This window comes from Triticum urartu, chromosome 6, assembly GCF_003073215.2.
Source record: "Triticum urartu cultivar G1812 chromosome 6, Tu2.1, whole genome shotgun sequence".
Classification (NCBI taxonomy): domain Eukaryota; kingdom Viridiplantae; phylum Streptophyta; class Magnoliopsida; order Poales; family Poaceae; genus Triticum; species Triticum urartu.
Genome location: NC_053027.1, coordinates 256312167 through 256332522, shown reverse-complemented (window position 1 = coordinate 256332522; position 20356 = coordinate 256312167).

Sequence of the window (20356 nt, the reverse complement as noted above, 5' to 3'; positions counted from 1 at the left end):
TCGTGAAAGTGCTAGTGATCGACTAGAGGGGAGTGAATAAGCAATTTTTATGAAAGTCTTCAAAACATGGAAGTTTCAAAGACAAACGATAGAAATAAACCTATTACCATACAACGGAAGGTAGACTACACTAGGCAAACCATAGTCAAGAATTCAATGAAGTGAAAGCACAATGACTAATAGCAGCTAGGCAGTAAAGATCAGGTAGGAAGATATTGTGAAGCCAATCAGAACAAGCAGTCACTCAGTGAAGACAAAAGATAAAGCAATCATACAATGACTTCACAAGGACCAACAATAAGCAAAGGGAAGGGAAGGATGAAACTAGTGACTCGTTCAAGACAATGATTTGTTGGACCAGTTCCAGTTGCTGTGACAACTGTACGTCTGGTTAGGGAGGCTGAGATTCAACTCAGAAGACCTCGTCTTCACCTTATTCCCCTTGAGCTAAGGACACCCAGTCCTCGCCCAATCACTCTGGTAAGTCTTCAAGGTAGACTTCCAAACCTTCACAGACTTCGTTCACCGGCGATCCACAATGACTCTTGGATGCTCAGAACGCGACGCCTAACCGGCTCGAGGATTCACAGTCCTCAAGTGTAATAAGTCTTCAGATCACACAGACAGGAAGACTTAAGTGATGCCTAACGTTTTTGGCTCTGGGTGTTTAGGGCATTATCCTTGCAAGGAATTCTCTCTCAAAGGCTTCGAGGTGGGTTGCTCTCAAACGACAAAAGCCGTACTCTAACTTTGAGCAGCCAACCGTTTATGGTTGTAGGGGGTGGGCTATTTATAGCCACTAGGCAACCCGACCTGATTTGTCCGAAATGACCCTGGGTCACTAAGGAACTGACACGTGTTCCAACGGTCAGATTTCAAACACACACGGCAACTTTACTTGGGCTACAAGCAAAGCTGACTTATCCAACTCTGGACAAGATTTGCTGTCATAGTCTTCACTCGAAGACATAGGATTTTGGTTAGGCATCACTTCAGTCATTTTGGCTGGTTCTCTTGGACCCCACTTAATAGTACGGTGGTTCCTATGACTCCACAAAGAAGAAAAGGAACAACGAAAGAACTAAGTCTTCGCGCTCCATAGTCTTCATGCGATGTCTTCTCATGTCATAGTCTTCAATGTGAATGTCTTCACATACCACCTTTGACTTCAATGTCTTCATACATTTTTAGGGGTCATCTCTGGTAGGAAAACCAAATCAATGAGGGACTTCTACCTGTGTTATCCTGCAATTCTCACAAACACATTAGTCCCTCAACTAGGTTTGTCGTCAATACTCCAAAACCAACTAGGGGTGGCACTAGATGCACTTACAATCTCCCCCTTTTTGGTGATTGATGACAAACTAGTTGAAGTTTTCAACGGGGAATAAAATATGTGAAATTGTAAAGGATAGGTTATTGTCTTCATAAGTGGAAAAGGCTCCCCCTGAAGATGTGCATATAAGTAATTTGCTTTTGGTATGCAAATGCACATGGCAGGTTGTACTTGTGGAGATCCTCTTCAACTTATGATGACAATTCATCATGCATGAGAAGTATGTGAAGATAATGACATGCATAATGAAAAATGGACGTCTGCAAAATGATCTAAGTGCGGAATTTATCGTCGCACATGCGGAATTTATCATCGCATCACAGTAAAGCAAATAAGTAGCAGACGACCATTGAGTTTGAGTGTTACAACTCAAAGAACCAAATGTATCAAAACGCAAGAGTTGTAAACACTAGGCAAAATATAAAACCACTGCCCATATGGACCCGCTTGAAGACTATCAAACTCATATGCTTCTCCCCCTTTTGTCAGTAAGGACCAAAAAGGTTTGAAGACATAGATCATCTACTCGTTCCCATGGGGAGTAGGTGAAGCAACAGGGTCGTCGGTGTTGATAGGCGGCGCAGACGAACTTGGGGCAGTGTCGATGCGTGCAGAAGTAGGGGGCGGTGAAGTAGCATCGTCTTCATCATCGATCACTCTGGCATTCACAGTTGCCGCGGAGGAAGAGAACTCAGAGTCTTCAAGAGACGGAGTTCGTCGCAGCACAGTCCTTCTTGGAGGTGTGGAGTCAAACTTGAAGCATTCAGAGAAGCCATCCTCTTGAAGATCATCCTCAGAGCACATAAGCGTCAGCCCTTTCCATGTACGCCGACAGGTTTCATGGGCAACAAAGGCATTCTTGGTGGCAAGATTGCGAATCATGTTTACGTCCACCAAGAGGCTTTGCATTTGGCGCTTCAGCCAGTCATGATGCTTATCCTGTTTCTCATGAAGGGCAACCAGAAGCTCTCGGTCATTGAGAACACGAGATCGCTTCTTGGGCCGTTGGGCAATGGTGCTTTCAGTGGCTTTAGTGAGGGCACGATGAGGTGCACGTGTAGTACCAGCCAGAGGATAAACACGAGTGACTGCTTGAACTCCTTCAATGTTTTGAGAGAAGCTTTGATTCTCAGCATTTTGAAGACTAAGGGGCTCCTTGGCAGGCTCTGGATAGATGGCTTCAACTGACATATCAACGTCAGGCAGAAAGATCCGATGATTGCGAGCAGAGGGCTGATAGGTGACAGCTGAGTGTAGTTTGATCAGCCGCATAATCCATGGAGCGTAAAACTTCAAGCCAAAAATGTCAGATCCTGATGCAGCAAGCTGGAAAATGAAGAAATCTTGTGCATTGAAGCTTTTGCCATGAAGAATATGAAAGACCAAAGTCTTCATTGCGCCTTCTAGCTTGGCATGTGGAGAATGTCCTTTGATTGGCCAAAGAGTTCGCCTTATGATGTGATAGATAGTACGTGGCAGATACTCAAGGTCTTCAACAAAGAACTCCTTAGGATATTCAGCATCTGGAGGCAAAGGCTTCATCATGCTGAGCATCTGACTCATATTGGGCTCAGGCTTGTGGAAGATGCTTTCCATAGCAGCACTGTGAAGCTGACAACCAGGTTCATACAGATCTCCTGGAGTGGGCAGGCCACTAAGCTCAATGATATCAAAGGCTTTGGCTTCATGATGAACATTGCCTGTCATCCACTCAAGGACCCAAGTCTTCGGATCCCTGTTGTAGCCACGGATAAGAAGAGTGGCATAGAATTGGAGCAACAGTTCTTCATTCCAGTGCTCCTTATCAGTGACGAACTGCAGCAAGCCAAACTCTCTGAAGCAATCCAGAGCTTCTTCCAAACAGGGCTGACCAGTTATGGCTTTAGTGTCAAGACGCATATGTGGGAAAATGCGACCTTGATTGTACAGAATGCATGAGTAATAACTTTGCTACTGATAGCTCCAGAACCGATCAGAAGATATTCTTGCCTTTGAGTAGGGGTTCTTGGCACTATTGAAGAAGGTGTTGTGTGCCTTGAAGCCATTGATATTGAACGATCCGGGTGCATATGCAGTGCCTGGAAACCTGGGCAACCTTGGTATTGGCTTTTGAACCTGAGGCCTGCGCTCAACGTGATAGTCAAACTGAGGACCAGCAGCAGGCGGAGGAGTCAGAAAAGGCCATTTGATAGTGACAAGTTGGCCATAGTTGAATGCTTGCTCGATAGTGTGTGGCCGAGGTGGCAGAACAGGAGCGGTGACATTAACAGAGGCGTTAGGCTGCACAACAGAGGCTTCAGGAGCAGTTGCATCATTGGCTTCATTGACTTCTGGCACATTGGTTGGTGCAGGCTCCATATTTGCTTCAGCCATGACTACATCATTGGCTTCATTTGTGTTGGTGGTGGCAGCCTCAAGATTCTCAACCTCCACTTGATGAGCTGGAGGGTCGGGCACAGACACGTTCTCCTCGAGAACAACTTCTTTAGTAATGGGGGGGGGAGTAGGGACACGTTCTTCTTCTTGTTTGTCGTCGGCTGATGCAGCCGGAATGTCTTCAGTAGCTTTAGCCTCAGACTCGGAGACATTCACAGTAGGAGTGGCATCTGGAAACACTTGATGTGCAACAGATTGGTGTGGCACTTCTCCTTCTGGAACGCTCGAAAGAGGGACTTGAGGCCTTGGTCCTTTGCGAAGCCTGCGTATTGCTGGCGACGCCTGTGGAGATGGAGTTGGCTGGGCCTCAAAGTCATCTTCTTCTTGCACTGATGGAGTTGCTTGCGGTTGGGGAGAGCTTGGAGTGTCTTGTCTCTGTGGGTGATCAGCCCACGATGCATCCTGAGCAGCTGGCGTCAGAGGACGACCAATGCTGATGAGTTCGTTGTGCGTAAGCACAGGCGATGATACCAGTTGGTGCTCGATCTGAGGAAGGATTTCATCATCTTCAACATTGTCATGGTGACCAATGTCTTCAGCAGTGGTGGGGTCAACTGCTGGAATGTCTTCAGCATTAGGAGCCTCTGTGGAAGCAGGCTCATGAACAATCAGTTGGCGCTCATGGTGTTCAGATGCACGGCGAACCATTGAGATAGGTTCAACAACTAAGGGCTCTGTGGGAGCAGCCCGATCCTTCTTGGTTTTGCGCTTCTTCTTAGAGGGAGCGACATCAGAAGCTTCAGGATTTTTCCTTTTTCTGGCTTCAGCCTCGGCAATCCTTGTCTTCTTCAGTTCTGAAGCAGTTGACCTGACCTTTGGCTTCGAGCCAGTCATGCTGCTTGGGAAGACTATGCGAGGTTCTTCCTGCCTCGAAGGTGCAGATTGGTCAGTTGAGGGCTTCTTCTTCTTTGCAGCCATTCTTGGGTCGATACCAGGACGACCAAGAGCCTTGCGTTTCTCAGCCTCATTGTAGGCTTGCACACACTTGTCAGCCAGGCTGTTCATGCGCTCACGAGAACCTTGAGCTTCTTCACGCTTCTTGAGAAAGGCTTCTTTGAGCTCGTGCAGCATGATCTTGAAGTTTTTGACATATTGCACGCTGAGCTTGGCCATGTGCTTCTTGAACTGAGCTTTCTCATAGTCGATCTTTTGCTTTAGTTCAACGATGCGCTGAGCTAGAGCTAGCTCAGAAGCAATGGCGCCAGTGAAGGCGACACTGAGGCCAATTGAAGTTGCAGGTCTTTAAAGCTAAGGTTGGGCATGTCAAACCACTCATCGATGAAGTTATGGATGATTGCCACATAAAAGAGAGGCAAATCATTGAAGATCTCTACTTCTTCCTTGCTCTTGATCAGTTGCTCAAGAGCGTCATCTGCAAGATCTTCATCGCTGGACAGATCAATGGCGTCATTCCGCAGAATAGCAGCAGCAGTCAATGCCTGATCAGTATTCTTTCTCATCTCAGTATTCTTGGAGATACGTGATAGATCTTCAGACTGCACACTGTCTTCAGGAGGTGCAGTAGCCAGTGGCTTCGCATGTAAGACCTTTGGTGCAAGAGCAGGCTTTGAAGCTTTAGGCTTCTTCAGTTTCTTTGGCTTCGGCGGTGCAGGCGCTTCATCAGATTCAGCGTCATCTGCAGGCTCATCCACGGTTGTCCCTTGAACCATGATATGAGTGATGAGACCTTCCAGGTTGTAGAAGGGCCCAACAAGATTGGGTTCAGCTTCGCGGGTGCCATCGGCACGGGGAGCAGAAGGACCAGGGTTGAAGTCTAGTCCCAATGACTTCTTGTTCTGCTTAGCCGAATTCTTGGCAAACTGGAAGTTGTGCTTGAACAGATTGTCGTCACGACACCAGAGCAATGACGATGGGTCAGCATCTACAGGCTGTGGTCCACGGACCATGCAGGGATAGAAGCCTTGTTCAATGGCTTCATCTCTGGACCTGGGTTGAAGATTTCTGTATAGGATATCTCTCCATGGTTGCTTGATGGCATTCTTCTCTGCATATTCCTGGGTCACAAACCTGTACTTGAACCATTGCTCAGCCCAGTACCTTCGAATCCATTGGATTCGTGTCTTGCGCTGATTGTAATCCTCTTCTGGGTCTGTCTTGTACAGCTCTCAGAGGTCATCAGGCAGATCTCTTGATGTTCCCCCTCGACGCTGGCGGCCACCCTTCCTTGCTGATTTCTCTGTAGCCATGAGCTTCAAACTGAATGGTTTCAACACGTTCAAAGGTTTCAAAGGCTTCCGCTTGCTAGTCAAATAGGAACTGGCTTCGGAAGAATTTATATGATGCAGTAAGAATTCTGCAAATGAATGCAGACTATGAGAACCAAGGGATTCTCCCATGGACATGTACCTGTGACAGCATTAAGGTGCGAAGGAAGGGGAAGAGGTCATATGCATTCTCAGAAGATTTTGAAGATAAATCAGTTTAGAAGACATTGACCTCATAGTGCGAAGACATTCACTCATAGATAGAGAGTTGGTTCCAGATTTGTACGAATCCACGAATAAGTACAAGTGAGGAATCTAACTACTTTGTGAAGCATAAGTGAACATACTAGGCATATTATGAGATGCAGTGTGAAATAGATCCAACTTGTGTGAACAGAAACTGCTTGTGGTAGAAAGTGATGTATCTATAGAATCAAAGGGGCTGTAAGAAAAGAAGTTTTATTTACCACACGAAGAACTGCTAGACGGAGTGGGAGAGGAGGCCGAGCAGATTGATCGTCCGTGCCCTAACTAGGCGACGGAGGACTCCTATGGCGATGGCGGAGAAGACGATGTCCGCGGCCGGCGTGAAGACGGCGTTGGTGAGGTCGCGGCAACTAAGTGCTTCGTTGCCGGCGTCGTCGAGGGAGAGCGGTGGCGCTAGGGTTTGTGCGAGAGTGGAAGAAAGGATAATGACTGTGGTGAGGCGTGTATTTATAGAGACAGGGACAGCATAGTGTTATTACACAGGTGCCCCAGGCGATTCACATCTGAAGGACACGTGGCCATCATGCAACATATCGGAGGTTGTTCCACGTTCCCCCGCACACCTGGATTGTCGGGTGGTCGTTCCCACTTCTCCGGGTTTCAGGTGAAGGAATTAGCATTGAAAACGAACTTAATGTTTGTCTCTGGATCTTCTGCTGACAAGGACGCAGAGAAGATATTCGACAGTTTCAATAGAATGCATATGATTTGGAGAGATAGAGTTTGAGATAGAAAGCATAGAGAGGTTAGGGTCCGATCACATTCGCTTAGTTCAAAAGATTCAACAAGAAGACATTGCTATAAGTGAATGCTGTAGAGGACAGAACACTAGTACATATATATATATATTAGATGAGAAGGATAGTCAAATCAACATAGTGAAGATAATCATGAAGACAAGTTGAGATTGAAGCCAAACCAAATGTGAAGACATACCAAACGTAACGCCATGAGTGAAACACTTCAAACAGAAAAATTTGGTGGTGGCGTTACCCACCGTATAGGAAGTATTAGACCCAGACATGGCGCACAATTATCATGGCGCTCCGAAGTCAAATTCCACATTAATGTATTCACACTTAGAATGTAAGTCTTCATTGATTGAAGATATACTTTACTTCGTGTGTTGCACATCTAAGTCATCAATATGCATAAGTGTTAGGATGTGTGCCTGATCACAGGACATTTGAGGATTCCAAGATATTTAGCTCACACCGTAACTTGCAAAACTCTTCTCATCCAAGGGCTTGGTGAAGATATCTGCCAATTGCTCTTCAGTGTTTACGTGTATGATATCAATATCTTCCTTCACAACATGATCTCTGAGAAAGTGATGACGAATTTCAATGTGCTTTGTCTTCGAGTGCTGAACTGGGTTGTTGGCAATCTTGATGGCGCTTTCGTTGTCGCAGTAGAGTGGCACTTGCTTCAGATGAATGCCATAGTCTTGAGTGTTTGCTTCATCCACAGAAGCTGAGCGCAGCAAGATCCAGCAGCAATGTATTCAGATTCAGCAGTGGAGAGAGTATACACAGTTCTGCTTCTTTGAAGACCAACATACAAGTGATCATCCTAGAAAATGACATGTGCCTGATGTAGACTTGCGATCCACCTTGTCACCAGCATAATCAGCATCCGAGAATCCAACCAGATCAAACTCTGAGCCCTTTGGATACCATAATCCTAATGTTGGGGTGTGAGCCAAATATCAAAGAATTCGCTTCACAACTAAGTGATGCGATTCCTTTGGTGTCGCTTGGAATCGAGCACACATGCAAACACTAAGCATAATATCTGGCCTAGATGCACATAGATAAAGTAAATAACCAATCATGGAGCGGTATACCTTTTGATCGAACTCTTTAACATTTTCGTCGGGACCCAGATGATGTTTGGCGGGCATTGGCGTCGTGAAGCCTTTGAAGTCTTGCATCCCAAATTTCTTCAGGCAATCTTTGAGGTACTTCTCTTGAGATATGAAAATGTCGTTGCGTTGCTGACGTATTTGAAGACCAAGGAAGAACTTTAGCTCACCCATCATGGACATCTGATATTGCTCTTGCATCATATATCCAAGCTCGTCTGTGTATTTCTGATTGGTGCAGCCGAAGATAATGTCATCCACATATATTTGGCACACAAATAGTTCACCATCATATGTCTTCGTGAAGAGAGTGGGGTCGAGGGAACCAAGTTTGAAGCCTTTGCTCTTCAGGAAGTATTTGAGTGTGTCGTACCAAGCCCGAGGGGCTTGTTTGAGGCCATATAGCGCCTTGTTGAGCTTGTACACCATGTCAGGATGTTTTGGATCTTCAAAGCCAGGCGGTTGTGCAACATACACTTCTTCGTCAATCTTGCCATTGAGAAAAGCGCTCTTCACATCCATTTGATACAGAAGAATGTTATGATGATTTGCATAGGCCAGTAGTATGCGTATGGCTTCAAGTCTAGCCACAGGAGCAAATGTTTCATCGAAGTCAATCCCTTCAACTTGAGTGTACCTTGAGCAACGAGACGAGCTTTGTTTCTGACAACTTGACCATGCTCATCTTGCTTGTTGCGATATATCCATTTGGTGCCTATTATATTGTGCTTGCGAGGATCAGGACTCTTAACCAGTTCCCATACATTATTCAGCTCAAACTGTTGAAGCTCTTCTTGCATAGCTTGAATCCATTCAGGTTCCATGAAGGCTTCTTCAACTTTCTTGGGTTCAGATATTGAGACAAATGCGAAGTTCCCACAGAAATTTGCTAGCTGTGTTGCCCTTGAACGAGTGAGTGGACCAGGTGCATTGATGCTATCAATTATTCTCTCAATCTGTACTTCATTTGCGACACGAGGATGTACAGGACGAAGATTTTGCTCTTGCTGATCATTGTCATCGTTAGAAGGATTGTCTTCAGGCTGAGCATTGTCTTCAGGTTGATCATTGTCTTCAGGTTGATCAGGTGCGGAGATGATAAGTTCCTCTTCAGGCTGAGTTTTAGAAGGTATGATTTCTCCAGTTCCCATAAGTTTAATTGATTCACTGGATGGAACTTCATCTAGCACATTTGGCAGGTGCTCTCTTTGTGAGCCGTTAGTCTCATCGAACTGCACATCCACTGTTTCAACCACTTTATAATGAAAGAGGTTGAAGACTCTGTAGGAGTGCGAATCCTTTCCATATCCAAGCATAAAACCTTCATGTGCTTTTGGTGCAAATTTTGAAGTGTGATGTGGATCCTTGATCCAACACCTGGCACCAAATACTCTGAAGTAACTGACATTTGGCTTCTTGCCTGTAAGGAGCTCATAAGATGTCTTGTTCAGAAGCTTGTGAAGATAAACACGGTTGATGATATGGCATGCAGTATCAATGGCTTCAGGCCAGAACTTTCTTGGAGTCTTGTATTCATAAAGCATCGTCCGGGCCATCTCAATAAGTGTTCTGTTCTTGCGTTCCACGACGCCATTCTGCTGTGGTGTGTACGGAGCTAAGAATTCATATGTAATGCCCAAAGTATCAAGATAAGTGTCTAGACTAGTGTTCTTGAATTCGGTGCCGTTATCACTTCTGATGTGCTTGATCTTGACGCCATAGTTGTTCATGGCTCGATTGGCGAAGCGCCTGAAGACATCCTGCACTTCAGTCTTGTAGAGGATTATATGCACCCAAGTATATCTTGAATAACCATCAACAATGACAAAGCCATAGAGACAAGCAGTAGTAGTAAGAGTTGAGTAATGAGTGGGACCGAAAAGATCCATGTGGAGCAGTTCAAAGGGTTGAGTCGTTGTCATGATTGTCTTCGAGGGATGCTTGGCCCTCGTTATCTTTCCTACTTCACAGGCACCGCATAAGTGATCCTTCTTGAACTTGACGCCCTCGATGCCTATGACATGCTTCTTCCTTGCAAGGGTGTGGAGGTTCCTCATGCCAGCATGCCCTAGCCTCCGATGCCAGAGCCAACATTCAGAAGCTTTTGCTAGAAGACATACGGCAAGTTGTGGTCCTGCTGTGAAATCTACCATGTACAAATCATCTTTCCGATACCCTTCAAATACTAGTCTTGTCAGATTCCATTAGAGATGAATATCTGAATTACGAGTTTGGCACAGAATTAAGACATTGTGGAAATTGTTTCACAACTAATACAGCCTGGAACACCATAGTGTGATGGTGTGTCCGAACATCATAACTGCACCCTATTGGATGTGATGCATACCATGATGTCTCTTATCGAATTACCACGATAGTTTATGGGTTAGGCATTAAATACAACCACATTCACTTTAAATAGGGCACCACGTAATTCCGATGAGATGACACCATATGAACTATGGTTTAGAGAAACCTAAGTTGTCATTTCTTAGAAGTTTGGGGCTGCGACGCTTATGTGAAAAAGTTTTAGGCTGATAAGCTCGAACCCAAAGCGGATAAATGCATCTTCATAGGACACCCAAAACAGTTGGGTATACCTCCTGTCTCAGATCCGAAAGCAATAAGGGATTGTTTCTAGAATCGGGTCCTTTCTCGAGGAAAAGTTTCTCTCGAAAGAATTGAGTGGGAGGATGGTGGAGACTTGATGAGGTTATTGAACCTTCACTTCAACTAGTGTGTAGCAGGGCACAGGAAGTTGTTCCTGTGGCACCTACACCAACTAAGTGGAAGCTTATGATAGTGATCATGAAACTTCACATCAAGTCGCTCCCAAACGTCGTAGGATGACAAGGATGCGTACTACTTCAGAGTGGTACGTGATCCTATCTTGGAAGTCATGTTGCTAGACAACAATGAACCTACGAGCTATGGAGAAGCGATGGTGGGCCCGGATTCCGATAAATGGCTCGAGGCCATAAAATCCGAGATAGGATCCATGTATGAAAACAAAGTGTAGACTTTGGAAGAACTACTTGATGGTCGTAAGGCTGTTAGGTACATATGGATTTTTAAGGAAGACGGACAATGATGGTAAATGTCACCATTAAGAAAGCTCGACTTGTCGTTAAGATGTTTTTCGAGAAGTTCAAGGAGTTGACTATGATGAGACTTTCACACTCGTAGCAATGCTAAGAGTCTGTTGGAATTATATTAGCGATTACTGCATTATTTATGAAATCTTGCAGATAGGATGTCAAAACATTGTTTCCTCGATGATTTTCTTGAGGAAAGGTTGTATGTGATACAACCGGAAGGTTTTGTAAATCCTGAAAGATGCTAATAAGTATGCAAAGCTCCAGCAATCCTTCTGTGGACTGGAGTAAGCATCTCGGAGTTGGAATGAATGCTTTGATGATGATCAAAGATTTTGGGTTTATACAAAGTTTATGAGAAACTTGTATTTCCAAAGAAGTGAGTGGGAGCACTATAGAATTTCTGATGAGTATATGTTGTTGACATATTGTCGATCAGAAATGACGTAGAATTTCTAGAAAGCATATAGGGTTATTTGGAAAGTGATTTTTCAATGGAAAGGCTGGATTAAGCTACTTGAACATTGAGCATCAAGATCTATAAGGATAGATCAAAACGCTTAATGGTACTTTCAAATGAGCACATACCTTGACATGATCTTGAAGGTGTTCAAGATGGATCAGTCAAAGAAGGAGTTCTTGCCTGAGTTGTAAGGTATGAAGTTAAGACTTAAAGCTCGACCACGGCAGAATAGAGAGAAAGGACGAAGGTCGTCCCCTATGCTTAAGACATAGGCTCTACAGTATGCTATGCTGTGTACCGCACCTGAAGTGTGCCTTGCCATGAGTCATCAAGGGGTACAAGAGTGATCCAAGAATGGATCACAGGACAGCGGTCAAAGTTATCCTTAGTAACTAGTGGACTAAGGAATTTTCTCGATTATCCTTAGTAAACTGGATTCGTATAGTAGAACAGTTATTTGGAATAGCTCCAAATGTAGCGTAGTAGTTGCATCTACAAAATGACATAAGAAATTTGTGAAGTACATACGGATCTGAAAGATTCAGACCCGTTGACTAAAACCTCTCTCACAAGCAAAACATGATCAAACCCAGAACTTATCGAGTGTTAATCACATGGTAAATGTGAACTAGATTATTGACTCTAGTAAACTCTTTGGGTGTTAGTCACATGGGGATGTGACCTTGAGTGTTAATCACATATCGATGTGAACTGGATTATTGACTCTAGTGCAAGTGGGAGACTGTTGGAAATATGCCCTAGAGGCAATAATAAATTAGTTATTATTATATTTCCTTGTTCATGATAATCGTTTATTATCCATGCTAGAATTGTATTGATAGGAAACTCAGATACATGTGTGGATACATAGACAACACCATGTCCCTAGTAAGCCTCTAGTTGACTAGCTCGTTGATCAATAGATGGTTACGGTTTCCTGACCATGGACATTGGATGTCGTTGATAACGGGATCACATCATTAGGAGAATGATGTGATGGACAAGACCCAATCCTAACCCTAGCACAAGATCATGTAGTTCGTATGCTAAAGCTTTTCTAATGTCAAGTATCATTTCCTTAGACCATGAGATTGTGCAACTCCCGGATACCGTAGGAATGCTTTGGGTGTACCAAACGTCACAACGTAACTGGGTGACTATAAAGGTACACTACAGGTATCTCCGAAAGTGTCTGTTGGGTTGGCACGAATCGAGACTGGGATTTGTCACTCCGTGTAAACGGAGAGGTATCTCTGGGCCCACTCGGTAGGACATCATCATAATGTGCACAATGTGATCAAGGAGTTGATCACGGGATGATGTGTTACGGAACAAGTAAAAGAGACTTGCCGGTAACGAGATTGAACAAGGTATCGGGATACCGACGATCGAATCTCGGGCAAGTATCATACCGCTAGACGAAGGGAATTGTATACGGGATTGATTAAGTCCTTGAGATCGTGGTTCATCCGATGAGATCATCGTGGAACATGTGGGAGCCAACATGGGTATCCAGATCCCGCTGTTGGTTATTGACCGAAGAACGTCTCGGTCATGTCTGCATGTCTCCCGAACCCGTGGGGTCTACACACTTAAGGTTCGATGACGCTAGGGTTATAAAGGAAGCTTGTATGTGGTTACCGAATGTTGTTCGGAGTCCCGAATGAGATCCCGGACGTCACGAGGAGTTCCGGAATGGTCCGGAGGTAAAGATTTATATATAGGAAGTCCTATTTCGGCCATCGGGACAAGTTTCGGGGTCATCGGTATTGTACCGGGACCATCGGAAGGGTCCCGGGGGCCCACCGGGTGGGGCCACCTATCCCGGAGGGTCCCATGGGCTGAAGTGGGAAGGGATCCAGCCCAAAGTGGGCTGGGGCGCTACTTCCCTTATGGCCCATGCGCCTAGGGTGAAGGGGGAACCCTAAGGAAGAGTCCCAAGGAGGGAAGGCACCTCCTAGGTGCCTTGGGGGGGAGGGAAACCTCCCCTGGCCGCCGCCCCCTAGGAGATTGGATCTCCTAGGGCTGGCGCACCCCCCCTTGGGCTCCCTATATATAGTGAGGGTAGGAGGCCTCTTGAGAACACCCCTTATGCCTTTGGTGCAGCCCCTCCCTCTCTCCCAAGTCCTTCTCCTCTCCCTGGTGCTTGGCGAAGCCCTGCAGGATTGCCACGCTCCTCCACCACCACCACGCCGTTGTGCTGCTGTTGGATGGAGTCTTCCTCAACCTCTCCCTCTCTCCTTGCTGGATCAAGGCGTGGGAGACGTCACCGGGCTGTACGTGTGTTGAACGCGGAGGTGCCGTCCGTTCGGCACTAGGATCTCCGGTGATTTGGATCACGACGAGTATGACTCCATCAACCCCGTTCACTTGAACGCTTCCGCTTAGCGATCTACAAGGGTATGTAGATGCACTCTCCTTCCCCTCGTTGCTAGTCTCTCCATAGATAGATCTTGGTGACACGTAGGAAAATTTTGAATTTCTGCTACGTTCCCCAACATGAACATGGCGGTTTGATGAAACGTGCTCATATTCATAGGCCTGAGTACGGTTTCACTGCAAAACATTTGCGTTAGTGAGACTCAGGTGAGTCCTCTGTCTGTATGAAGCCTTTGGACCGTATGAAGCCTGTGGTCTGTGATTTGTCTTCTTCACCTGTGGTGTCATGATGACATTCACAGGAAGATTCTCCAAACACCTTTTCGGCACCCAGACCTTCTTCATAGGCGGTCCATTCCTGCAGTTAGTACCAATATACCTGGCAAACACTTCACCATTCTGATTCTTAAACAGTTTATAGTTTGCATCAAAGGATTCATCAATAACAATGGGATTAGCACAAGTGAAGCCAGATAGAGTGGATGGATCCGCTGAAGGTTCCTTTGTAGCAACCCATGTGGTTTTGGGGTACTGCTCAGGTTTCCAGTAAGAGCCATCAGCATTCATTTTCCTTTCGAACCCAACACCCTCTTTCCTTGGGTTTCGGCTCAGGATCTGCCTTTTGAGGACATCACATAGTGTCAGATGCCCTTTGAGACTTTTGTACATCCTTGTTTCAAGCAATGTCTTCAACCTAGCATTCTCATCAGCAATAGCAGTGGTATCCTCAGTAGAGGGGTTAGTTACCACTCAACAGTTGAAGATATTGCAACAGTAGCAGCAGTAGAACACTCAGCAACAGAAGTAGCGTTGTCACACTCGATGCATTTAAGACATGGTGGTTCAAATCCTTCCTGAGCAGAACTGATATGTTCGACGCGAAGTGACTCGTTTTCCTTTTGAAGATCTTCATGAGCCGCTCTCAATTTCTCAAGATCTTGCTTCCTTTGAAGATAATCATAGGAAAGCTTTTCATGAGTTGTTGAGAGCGTTTCATGACGACTTTCAAGTTCCTCATACTTAACGTGAAGATTTTTTATGTCTTCAATTAAGGACTGAGATCGAGTCATTTCAGCATCTAACAGATCATCGCTTTTGTCTAATAGTTTTTGAATATGTTCCATAGCTTTCTGTTGTTCAGTTGCAATTTTAGCAAGTGTTTTGTAGCTGGGTTTTGAACCACAATCAGAGTCATCTTCACTAGATGTTTGATAGTGAGTAGTGCGTGTGTTTACCTTGGCACCGCGTGCCATGAAGCAGTAGGTAGGAGCGGAGTAGTCCTTGTCATTTGCATCGGTGTCGGTGATGAAGTTATTGTCATCAGTGTTGAAGATGGACTTGGCAACATATGCTGTAGCCAGACTCCTGAATCGGACTCCTCCTCAGACTCCACCTCCGCCTCCTCAGAAGTGGACTCCTCCTCTGAATCCATTTCCTTTCCAACAAACGCACGGGCCTTGCCAGATGAGCTCTTCTTGTGTGATGAAGACTTTGAGGAAGACTTGGAAGAAGACTTTGAGTATTTCTTTTTCTTCTTATCGTCAGAGTCATATTCCTTGCTCTTCTTCTTCTTCTTGTTCTCATTGTCCCACTGCGGACACTCAGAGATGTAGTGGCCAGGTTTCTTGCACTTGTGGCATGTTCTCTTCTTGTAGTCATGAGCAGAAGCTTCATCATTCCTTGAGCTTGATCGTGAAGACTTTCTGAAGCCTTTCTTCTTGGTGAAATTTTGGAACTTCTTCACAAGCATAGCAAGCTCCTTTCCAATGTCTTCAGGATCATCAGAACTGCTGTCAGATTCTTCTTCAGATGAGGAGACAACTTTTGCCTTCAAGGCACGAGTTCGCCCATAGTTGGGACCGTAGATGTCTCTTTTCTCAGAAAGCTGAAACTCATGTGTGTTGAGTCTCTCAAGTATGTCAGACAGATCGAGTGTCTTGAAATCAGGACGTTCTTGAATCATCCGGGCTAGGGTGTCAAACAAGCTGTCAAGTGATCTCAGGAGTGTCTTGACGACTTCATGCTTGGTGATCTCAGTGGCGCTGAGAGCTTGAAGCTCATTTGTGATGTCGGTGAGTCAATCAAACGTGAGCTGGATGTTCTCATTGTCATTTCTCTTGAAGCGGTTGAAGAGGTTGTGAAGGACACTGATTCTCTGATATCTCTGGGTTGAGACGCCTTCATTGACCTTGGAGAGCCAGTCCCATACTAGCTTAGATGTTTCCAAAGCACTCACGCGGCCATACTGTCCTTTGGTCAGATGACCACAGATGATGTTCTTGGCAGTGGAGTCCAGTTGAACGAACTTCTTGACATTAGCAGCGGTGACTCCTTCACCAGCCTTGGGAACGCCATTCTTGACGACATACCATAGGTCGACATCAATGGCTTCAAGATGCATGTGCATCTTGTTCTTCCAGTAGGGATATTCAGTTCCATCGAAGACGGGGCAAGCAGCGGAGACTTTAATTATCCCTGCAGTCGACATAGCTAAAACTCCAGGTGGTTAAACTGAATCACACAGAACAAGGGAGTACCTTGCTCTGATACCAATTGAAAGTGCTAGTGATCGACTAGAGGGGGTGAATAGGCGATTTTTATGAAAGTCTTCAAAACATGGAAATTTCGAAGACAAACGATAGAAATAAACCTATTACCATACAGCGGAAGGTAGACTACACTAGGCAAACCATAGTCAAGTATTCAATGAAGTGAAAGCACAATGACTAATAGCAGCTAGGCAATAAAGATCAGGTAGGAAGATATTGTGAAGCCAATCAGAACAAGCAGTCACTCAGTGAAGACAAAAGATAAAGCAATCATACAATGACTTCACAAGGACCAACAATAAGCAAAGGGAAGGGAAGGATGAAACTAGTGACTTGTTGAAGACAGTGATTTGTTGGACTAGTTCCAGTTGCTGTGACAACTGTACGTCTGGTTAGGGAGGCTGAGATTCAACTCAGAAGACCTCGTCTTCACCTTATTCCCCTTGAGCTAAGGCACCCAGTCCTCGCCCAATCACTCTGGTAAGTCTTCAAGGTAGACTTCCAAACCTTCACAGACTTCATTCACCAGCGATTCACAATGACTCTTGGATGCTTAGAACGCAATGCCTAACCGGCTGGAGGATTCATAGTCCTCAAATGTAATAAGTCTTTAGATCACACAGACAGGAAGACTTAAGTGATGCCTAACACTCTTTGGCTCTGGGTGTTTAGGGCTTTATCCTCGCAAGGAATTCTCTCTCAAAGGCTTCGAGGTGGGTTGCTCTCAAACGACAAAAGCTGTACTCTAACTCTGAGTAGCCAACCGTTTATGGTTGTAGGGGGTGGGCTATTTATAGCCACTACGCAACCCGACCTGATTTGTCCGAAATGACCCTGGGTCACTAAGGAACTGACACGTGTTCCAACGGTTAGATTTCAAACACACACGGCAACTTTACTTGGGCTACAAGCAAAGCTGACTTATCCAACTCTGGACAAGATTTGCTGTCATAGTCTTCACTAGAAGAAATAGGATTTTGGTTAGGCATCACTTCAGTCATTCTGACTGGTTCTCTTGGACCCCACTTAACAGTACGGTGGTTCCTATGACTCAACAAAGAAGAAAAGGAACGATGAAATAACTAAGTCTTCGCGGTCCATAGTCTTCATGCGATGTCTTCTCATGTCATAGTCTTCCATGTGAATGTCTTCACATACCACCTTTGGCTTCAATGTCTTCATACATTTTTAGGGGTCATCTCTGGTAGGAAAACCGAATCAATGAGGGACTTCTACCTGTGTTATCCTGCAATTCTCACAAACACATTAGTCCCTCAACTAGGTTTGTCGTCAATACTCCAAAACCAACTAGGGGTGGCACTAGATGCACTTACAGCTCGCTCTTTTGCTATGCATATGCTACGATACCTACAACTTGCTTATCATGCCTCCCATATTGCCATGTCAAACCTCTAACCCACCTTGTCCTAGCAAACCATTGTTTGGCTATGTTACCGCTTTGCTCAGCCCCTCTTATAGCGTTGCTAGTTGTAGGTGAAGATTGGAGTTTGTTCCTTGTTGGAAAATGTTTATTGTTGGGATATCATTATTATATGTTGTCTATTTTAATGCACCTATATACTTGGTAAAGGGTGGAAGGCTCGGCCTTATGCCTGGTGTTTTGTTCCACTCTTGCCACCCTAGTTTCCGTCATACCAGTGTTATGTTCCTTGAATTTGCGTTCCTTACACGGTTGGGTTATAATGGGAACCCCTTGACAGTTCGCCTTGAATAAAACTCCTCCAGCAATGCCTAACATTGGTTTTACCATTCGCCACCTAGCCTCTTTTTCCCTTGGGTTTCACGGACTCAAGGGTCATCTTTATTTTAAACCCCCGGGCCAGTGCTCCTCTGAGTGTTGGTCCAACCTGTCAGCTGCCAGTGGCCACCAGGGGCAACTCTAGGCTGGCCTACCGGAACCTTGGACAATCCGGTGTGCCCTGAGAACGAGATATGTGCAGCTCCTATCGGGTTTTGTCGGCACATTCGGGTGGCTTTGCTGGCTTAGTTTTACCATTGTCGAGATGTCTTGTAACTGGGATTCCGAGTCTAATCGGATTGTCTTGGGAGAAGGAATATCCTTCGTTGACCGTGAGAGCTTGTGATGGGCAAAGTTGGGACACCCCTGCAGGGATTTGAACTTCCGAAAGCCGTGCCCGCGGTTATGGGCAGATGGGAATTTGTTAATGTCCGGTTGTAGAAAACCTTAAACTTAAACTTAATTAAAATGAATCAATAGAGTGTGTGGCCGTGATGGTCTCTTTTCGGCTGAGTCCGAGAAGAGAACACGGTCTCGAGTTATGCTTGAACGTAGGTTGTTCTAGGATCACTTCTTGATCATAGTTGTTCGACCGTGCCTTTGCCTTCTCTTCTCGCTCTCTTTTGCGTATATTACCACCAAATATGCTAGTGCTTGCTGCAGCTCCACCTCATACTTTTACCCTACCTATAAGCTTAAATAGTCTTGATCGTGAGGGTGTGAGATTGCTGAGTCCCTGTGACTCACAAATTACTTCAAAACCAGATGCAGGGACCGATGATACCTCTCCAGGAGATTCGACTGAGCTCAAGTGGGAGTTCCATGAGGACTTAGGGCGATACTACGTTTCCTTTCCAGACGATCAGTAGTGGTGCCTAGTTGGGGCGATCGGGGACTTTGTCGCATTTGGGGTTGTTCTTTATTTTGGTTCCGTAGTCGGACCTTGATTGTATCTGGATGAATGTAATGATATTTATGCATTGTGTGACGTGGCGAGTGTAAGACAACTATGTATCTCTTTCCCTTATTCATTACATGGGTTGTGTGAAGATTACCTCACTTGCAACATTGCTTACAATGCGGTTATGCCTCTAAGTTGTGCTTCGACACGTGGGAGATATAGCCGCATCGTGGGCGTTACAAGTTGGTAATCAGAGCCTTCCCCGACTTTAGGAGCCCCCTGCTTGATCGAATCGCTGGCGTCGTTGAGTCTAGAAAAATGTTTTGAGTCATTTAGGATTATATATATCGGAGAGTAGGATTTCTTTTTTACTTGTCAGTCCCTTCGTCGCTCTGGTGAGGCATCCTGACGTAGAGTTTTGACTCTTCTCTTCTCAAATTTCACTAAAAATTTTTTAGGATCACGCGGGTATCTTGGAATCCTTCCGATGGTTTTGTGACGAGAACATTGTTCTTGGTGCCTCCTGACATTTAGGGGTTGTGGCAGTGTCCCAGGGAGTTCAGCTCCGAGGTGTTGTCGTCACAATTTTATAGTTGCAATTCTGGAATATCTCAGTTTCACTGACATCGAAAATCTCTTTTATGCAGTTGTTGGTGAGATAACCTTGACGCCACCCAGTACTGGGGCGGGAGTTCGGGAGTATCGCCATAACTCGTATAACGGATGCTTTTCGAAGGTTGAGGTAAATGATTTCCGAAGGTTTCTTGGTTATGTGTTGAAGGATGGATACAGCTGGATGTAGGATTTGCTAGCTTTGGGTGAGATATTATGCTTCCCCTGTATCCCCAACACCTGATTGCATAACCGGAAAGGTTCGGGAGTTTCATAGGTGGGAATTCATGTAGCTCTAGTATTTCTTCCGCGGATATTTGGTTTGTGATTGGGTAATCCTCACCAAGTATTTGTTCTTGTTCGTACCTTGTTGTTTTATTCTTCTACCTGTATCTAAGTGGCTTCTCAATTTATGGAAGTGTGACCATTTCAATTGGAAAGCATTCGTTCATTCTTGTTCGGATGTTAAG